This window comes from Microtus ochrogaster, chromosome 18 (genome assembly GCF_000317375.1).
Source record: "Microtus ochrogaster isolate Prairie Vole_2 chromosome 18, MicOch1.0, whole genome shotgun sequence".
In the NCBI taxonomy this organism is placed as follows: Eukaryota; Metazoa; Chordata; class Mammalia; order Rodentia; family Cricetidae; genus Microtus; species Microtus ochrogaster.
Genome location: NC_022020.1, coordinates 24,791,924 through 24,799,690, shown reverse-complemented (window position 1 = coordinate 24,799,690; position 7,767 = coordinate 24,791,924).

Here is a 7,767-nt window from a genome sequence, read left to right as displayed (position 1 = left end):
TTTTATTTTATGTGTATGGGTTATTTGCCTGTGCATGTATATTTGTGCACCACTTGCAGGTTGTGCCTGCAAAGGCCAGAAGAAGAAAAGGGGTCCATTAGACCTGGAGTTACAGTCTTGAGCCTCTCTGTGGGTGCTGGGAATTAAACCCAGGTTCTCTGCAAGATTGTCAGTGCTGTTAACCACTGAACTATCTCTCTAGTACCTGTAAGTATCTGTTTTTCACTCTCTTAGAGATCCATTGTGAGACATTTAGCAAACTGCCCTAGCTGTTCACTGTGAAAATTAATGTTATACTTGAATACAAAGACAAAGATCCTAATACACATTCTATAAAGCAGTATCTTTTGTGTAACTTCCTCTGTATTAAACATAGTTTCTCCGTTGTTCTGTGGCATACAAGTGCACTTCATGGCCTGGCTATGAGACCTATATAGAGGTTAAACCCATACATTTTACATCCTTGGCACGATGTTAAACCAAACAATTACCAAGTCAGTTATTAAATAATCAGAAAGAAGCAGAGAGATTCAGATTAAATGTAAAAATCTATCAGTTTACTGTATGATAAACTGAGGGCTTTGCCAAGTCTTGTTTTGGGTAAATTTCTTTCTCTGTATTAGGGACCAAGTTTTATAAACCCAGGCCTACATCATTTCCTTTGGAAAAAATCTACCCTCAAATTTTTGTGACACACCTTTGGGGTATTTGCCAATGTATGGTGATGTTTTCATTCAGAGGAAATATTTAATTACTTAGTAATAATGAATTTAACTTCACCTGGTAGTGATGAGACCTCAGCCTGCATCTGGGAGGGAAGAGAGTTTGCACACTATGGTGGCATGTAGGGGGTGGGGTGGGGATGCAATGTAATTCACCTATCTGTCGTTTTACATATATTCTCCTGGCTTCTGCTAGACTCATACTTCTCTTAAAACCTGAAAGTAGCTCTGAGATGGTTTTATTTTTCAGAACTTTCCCCCCCTCATTTCTGTTTGAGGAAGGGGCCATGCTATCCTCAGATTTTTTGGCATGTGTGTTTTTTTTTAAAACATGCACAGCAAGAATCAGCATTCATATTTCTCACTGGATGGAGATCTAAAGATGGATTAGACTGAGCTCTTAAAATTTGTTCTGGAATACAGAACAGACATATAGGTAACATATGTTTTAAGTATAAAGTTTACTATTCTAATAGACATCATGAACCTCCACCCTAAGAACTAGAACACCTTCTTGTCAGTAGGACTGACTTGTGCTTGTCCCACTGTCTTGGCTTCCTGCCCACAGGGGTAACAAGCACCCAAACTTTTGTGCTTGTTATTCAATGATAGTTTTTTTCTCTTTTTTTTTCTTTCTTCTTTTTCTTTTTTTTTTTTCAGACAAAATTTCACTGAGTAGCCCCGATTGTCCTAGAACTTACTCTCGATCAGGCTGGCCTTGAATTCATAGAGATCCACCTACCTCTGCCTCTGAGTGCTGGGATCAGAGGTATGCGCCACCACCACCCAACTCTTTCTTTCTTCTTTTCTTTTTTCCTTCATTTCTTCCTTTTTAAAGATTAGATTTTGCTATGTAACTTAAGTTAGCCCTGAACTCTTAGCCCTCCTGTCTTGATCTTCTGAGTACTTGTGTTCCAGGCTTATGTCACCACACAAGGGCTCAGCTTTATTTTGGTTTTGTTTTTAAAATTTAAAAACATCTTATTTAATGCATAGGAGTATTTTGATATATGTGTGACTGTGTACTACAGATGTGCCTCGTGCCTTCAGAGGCTAGAAGAGGGGGTTGATCCCTTGGAACTGGAGTTACAAATGGTTATGAGACACCATGCTGGGAATTGAACCTGGGTCCTATGGAAGAGCAACCAGTGCTCTTAACCACTGAGCCAGCTTGCCAAGCGTCAGCTTAGTGTTTTATATTTTTGGTTGTGAGCCTAGCCTTTAACGGCTGAGCCATCTCTCCAGCCCCAGCTTAGTGTTTTAAAATTGAATTTGATCAGGTGTGTATTCCAAAACATATATTGTTTAATTTACATGTTTGTTGTGTTTTATAAAATGTTATCTTCCAATATTCATTTGAAATTATATTTATTTTTAAAGTTTTATCCATGTTATATATAATAATAGTTTACTCGTTCTTATTACTATATAACATCCTATTTCGTGAATAGTACGCAATTTATTCTTCTTTTGATCCATACATATTAGGGTTGTTCCCAGTTCTCACCCCCCCAACACACATTATTTCAAATATTGCTGCCATACACAGTCTTTGCATACTTTCTGATCATACATTCAAGCATTTCTCCATGTACATAGGGTTGCTGGGTTATTGAATATATACATCTTTAATTTTGTGAGATAACTAATGCCAAATGTTTCTCACTCTCTCACAGGTCATAAGAATTCTATGTTCTATTAATAATTGATATTGTTATATTTCTTAATTTTTGATAATCTAGTGAGAATAAAATGCTATGTAACTATTTTTTTTTTATACAATGGAAACTCAGAATTACCCAAAGCTTTAAAAATGTCTTCTTCCTTTCTATATTAAGAGCTTGTACCTCATTTGGCATTAGCATGCCTGGGAGCTCCTTTCCAAAAAAGCCGTTGATTTATATGATGGTTTGAATCTAAGATTTTAGGTGAGGAATCGAGTGCTGGCTAGATGGTTTGAATACGGCTCCTAAGTTGATGTTGCACAACAACAAACTACAGGTACTCCAAAAGTGCTTGTCAATAAACGACAGAAATAGAAATACGTAAAATTACATTCTTTACTATTCTTTACTATCACAAATTAATCCGATCTGGAGCACACACCAATCTGCAAAATCTATTTTAAGAAAAGCCTCCTCCAGTCTGTTGGTCTGGAATAGTTCCACTGAACCAACTTTAGTCAAGATACATTTGTACATTTCTTTGTATCTTAATTGTACCAAAGAGATGCAACTCATCCTTTTTGACATGCTTACATGATAAAAACACAAATTAATCTCTCAACGAGATTTCAAAATTTCAGAGAGTCATCATGGTGTGATTAGTTGACCCATGTACATTAACCATAAAAATAATTTCTTCCAGATGGCTCTGTTACATTTTGCTCCAAAATGTGGGGTTTTTTTTTTTGGTTGAAAAAGCCATTTTGGATATAATAATCTTTATCAATAACTAAACGCACATGTATATAGAAAAAGATATATGAGAAGTATAGATATTGATAGAGTCACACACAGACACATACACAAGTATAAAAGTGTGTGTGTGTGTGTGTGTGGTTTCAGGGATAAAATTGAGGTCTTGCCCATAATAGACATGTATATTTATAAAGAGATGTAGGTTTCATCTATTAAAGGTTATTCATTGAGATAGAGTTACTGTGTAGATCTGGCTGAAACTGGCCTACTCAAAATCCTCCTGTTTTAACCTTTCAAGTGTTAATTACAGAACTCTATCACTATATATGATGTACTTTTAAAAACAATTCTTTTGCTATTTTTAATTATTTGTAGGTGTGTGTGCCTATATGGGGCTATTTTACATTAGTGCGGATGCCTCAGGAGGCCAGAGGCATCGGATCTTCTGGAGCTGGAGTTTTACATGGTTGTGAGTCAACTAATGTGAATACTTGGAACCGAACTTGAGTCCTTTAGAAGAATAGCAAATGCTCTTAATCTTTCCCAATAGCTGGGATTACAGGTATGTACTCCATGCCTGGTTTGTATAGTGCTGGGATTTGAACCCAAGACTTCTTGCACGCATCAAGTGCTCTATCAACTGAGTTGCAACACCAGCCCCATTTTTTTTTTCTTTTTGAAACAGAGTTGTTATTTAACAGTAGTTGACCTGAAACTCGGAGCAAAACTCCTGTTTCAATCTTCCAAATGCTAGGGCTACTGGAGCGTGCACGTGTGTGTGTGTGTGTGTGTGTGTGTGTGTGTGTGTGTGTGTGTGCTACTATATGTTATGTATGTGGGGGTCAGTAGACTGCTTTTGGTAGTTAGATCTCCTATCTCACTATGTGGGTCCCAGAGGTAGAACTAAGGTTGTCAGGCTTGGCAGCAAATGCCTGATTCACTGACTCATCTCACCAGTCACTGGCCACATAAAATTTTTTTTAAAAAATACTTTATGAAAAAAAATTTTTTTAAAGACCTGCACCACCACACATGGCTCTGGACAGGTAGTTTTAAAAGATTTGTGTATTATGTACTGCCTGTATGTACATCTGCATGACAGAAGAGGACACCAGATCTCATTACAGATGGTTGTGAGCCACCATGTGGTTGCTGGGAATTGAACTCAGGACCTCTGGAAGAGCAGCAAGTGCTCTTAACTTCTGAGCCATCTCTCCAGCCCTGAAAAAAAAATTATGTGTATGTGTGTAGCCTACATGAGTTGATGTGCACCGTTTGTGCATAGGAGCCCACAAAGGCCAGAAGAAGGCATCAGATCCCTTGGAAATGGAAGCTACCACAGGGGGTGCTTGGAACCAAATCTTGGTCCTCTTCAAAAGTAGAAGGCACCCTTAACTGCTGAGTCATCTCTCCAGTCCCCCAGTTACACACTTTAAAAACCTTTTTTAAAAAGTATATTTGCGCCGGGCGGTGGTGGCGCACGCCTTTAATCCCAGCACTCGGGAGGCAGAGGCAGGCAGATCTCTGTGAGTTCGAGACCAGCCTGGTCTACAAGAGCTAGTTCCAGGACAGGCTCCAAAGCCACAGAGAAACCCTGTCTCGAAAAACCAAAAAAAAAAAAAAAAAAGTATATTTGCCAGGTATGATATGTGTAAGGGTGTTTGCCTGCATGTATGTCTGTGTACCACATGTAGACAGTGCCCATGGAGGTCAGAAGAGTGTAGTCAGAGGCTGCTCATTCAATCCCAGCCGTCCAGAATCTACATAACTACACGGAAACTATATTAATTGCAATATTGTTTGGTCAATAGCTTAAGTGTATTTCTAGCTAGCTCTTATATCCTAAACTAACCCAGCTCCATTAATCTGTGTAGTCATGGCCTACTGGCAAGGTTCTGGCATCTGTTTCCTCCAACAGCAGCTACATGGTGTCTCACTGACTCCATCTACTTGCTCCCAGCATTCAGTTTAGTTTCCCCCACCAGCTCTATTCTGCCCTATCATAGGCCAAAATATATTCTTTATTCATTAACCAATAAAAGCAACACATATACAGAAGGACTTCCCACACCAGAAGAGGGCATCAGATCCTCTAGAACTGGAGTTACATATCACTGTGAGTCATGCTGGGAGTCAAACCCAAGTTCTCTGGAAGAACAGCCTGCTCTTAACCACTGAGCCATTGGGAAGTGTCTCAAACTGTCTCAAATCCTCCTGCTCTGCTTCTTCAGCCTATTCTATAGGGGTTTACCAACTAGCCATCCACTGTTAAGAAATTTTATAGAAATGTGTGCTTATTGTTCATTGTCCTTAGAAACAAAGACACAATGGCTTGTTAGTTGTGTTTCCTGCATTTATTTTAATTAATTAATTAATTCAGTAAGTAAGTAAGTAATTCTTGTGGCAGCCCTGGCTATCCTGGACCATAATATGTAGACCAGGCTGGCCTTAAACTTACAGAGATCCCCCTGCCTCTATCTCCCACGTGCTGTGATTAAAGACGTGTGCCATCATGTCCAGCCTTGTTTCCTGTCTGTAAATGAAAGATTTTGAGGGCTGGGGAGATAGTTCCAGCAGTTAAGAAAGAGCACTTGCTGCTCTTCCGAGGAACCTGAGTTTGGTCTCCAGCACTCTCCTCTGGTGGTTCACAACCACCTGTAACTCCAGCTCCAGGGCATCCTGCTCCCTCTTCTGACCTCCATCACCACTGTACACACGTGGCATGTATTCTCACAGACACAAGCACACAAATAAAAATAAAATCTTTAAATGAAAGATTATTTTAAAAGTATGAGAGTTTATTTTGTGTTTCTGTGTGTGTGTGTGTGTGTGTGTGGTTTTTTGCGATAGGATTTCTTTGTAGCTTTGGAGCCTGTCCTGGAACTAGTTCTTGTTGACCAGGCTGGCCTTGAACTCACAGAGCTCCACCTGCCTCTGCCTCCCAAGTGCTAGGATTAAAGGCGAGCGCCACCACCGCCCGGCTATTTTGTTTCTTTATTATATTGTTAAGTATCAAGTCATATACCAAAGAGGCAGTCATTCATAGATACTCATTGAATGCAAAAGTCTCCATAGCACCACCATTTGTTGACTGACAAAAGTTCAAGTGAATATCCATCAGCAAAACATTAAAAAGTTGTCTATATTTACTTTTTTCTGTTCACAATTGTATCTATTTTTTTCTTACTGTAAAAACATAGCTGGGCCAGGTGGTGGTGGCGCATGCCTTTAATCCCAGCACTCAGAGGGGCAGAGGCAGGCAGATCTCTGTGAGTTCGAGGCCAGCCTGGTCTACAGAGTGAATTCCAGGACAGGCTCCCAAGCTACAGAGAAACCCTGTCTCAAAAAGTCAAAATCATAACTGGACAAATCAATCTGGGGGGCAGATTTATTTGGTTCATGGTTTCATGAGGTTTTAGTCCATCATGGGGGAGCAGAGCAGCTCACAGTATGTGGGCCAGGAGGGAGGGTGACAGAGGAAGGAGGGAGAACAATAAAGAGGAAGATGAGGCCATGCCCTAGTGGGCCTTTCCCCTATTCCCTTTCTATTCCATCTATGTCCTAGCCCATTGGGTGACTCAGGAAAGTTTTTTGTTGTTATTTTAAATTTTTATTTATTTATTTATTGCCTTGGGTGATCCTCTCTACAGACACCCAAACACTCAGAAGTATGTTTTATTTACTAATAATCTTCTAGGTCTCTTCTCATTCCAATCAAGTTGACAACAAAGATTAACCATCACTGGATGGTAGCTAACACTTGTCAGGAATTGTTGTTCAGGTAAACATGTTTATGCTTGATGAACAAAAATTTTGACTTTTACAAGGATGCTGTGTTTAGCCATGTTGCTTCCAAGCATTAGTTTCTTTCAATGTTCAGTTTTAAAAAGAAGTGGTAAGCTTCATTTTTCAATTCCTATAAACTAGATATTCACTTCTATACTGATCAAAGGACATCAAATGGATTAAGACTGACTCCTTTCAAAACCTCAAATGAGGGCTTTTCTCTGATAATACACACGGTGAGCTGTTTATTGTGCTGTTTTCTGGGGGAGTTATCTAAAAGCAGAGAGTTAGTCTTTAATTACACCACGAGCAAGTCCTCCCTTCTGTAGCTTCCAGGGTGGCCTGAGTGATTTCTGTCTGTGGCACTCACATTCTCTTCCACATCACATGAATTTTGGTTTGTTAACCAAGAAAGAAAAATAGTGACGGGTCACCTTCAGGACCAGAATGTGAGAGGCTGCAAAGACCTGGGGACCAAAAGCTAAATTAGAACATCGGCTAATTGCAAAGGGAATTATTTCTGAGGGTAGAATATTATCCTGACAACTGAGCTGAGGATGTCCCAGACTTCCTAGGATGTAGGAAACCGAGAGAAGGAAAGGCCTGGGTATTAACCCAGGGATAGTGGTGTGCACTTAAGAGGCAGAGGCAAGAGGATCAGGAGTTCATGGTCATCCTCAATTCCATACCAGATTTAAAGCTGGCCTGGGGTACATGAGACCTATCTCTAAATATAAGAGGGGGGGGGAGGAGGGAAGGCAGGTGAGAAAGAACACTAGATATGTGAGCAAAAATAATGAATTTCACTAACCATGATGAAAAAAAACAAACAAAAAGTT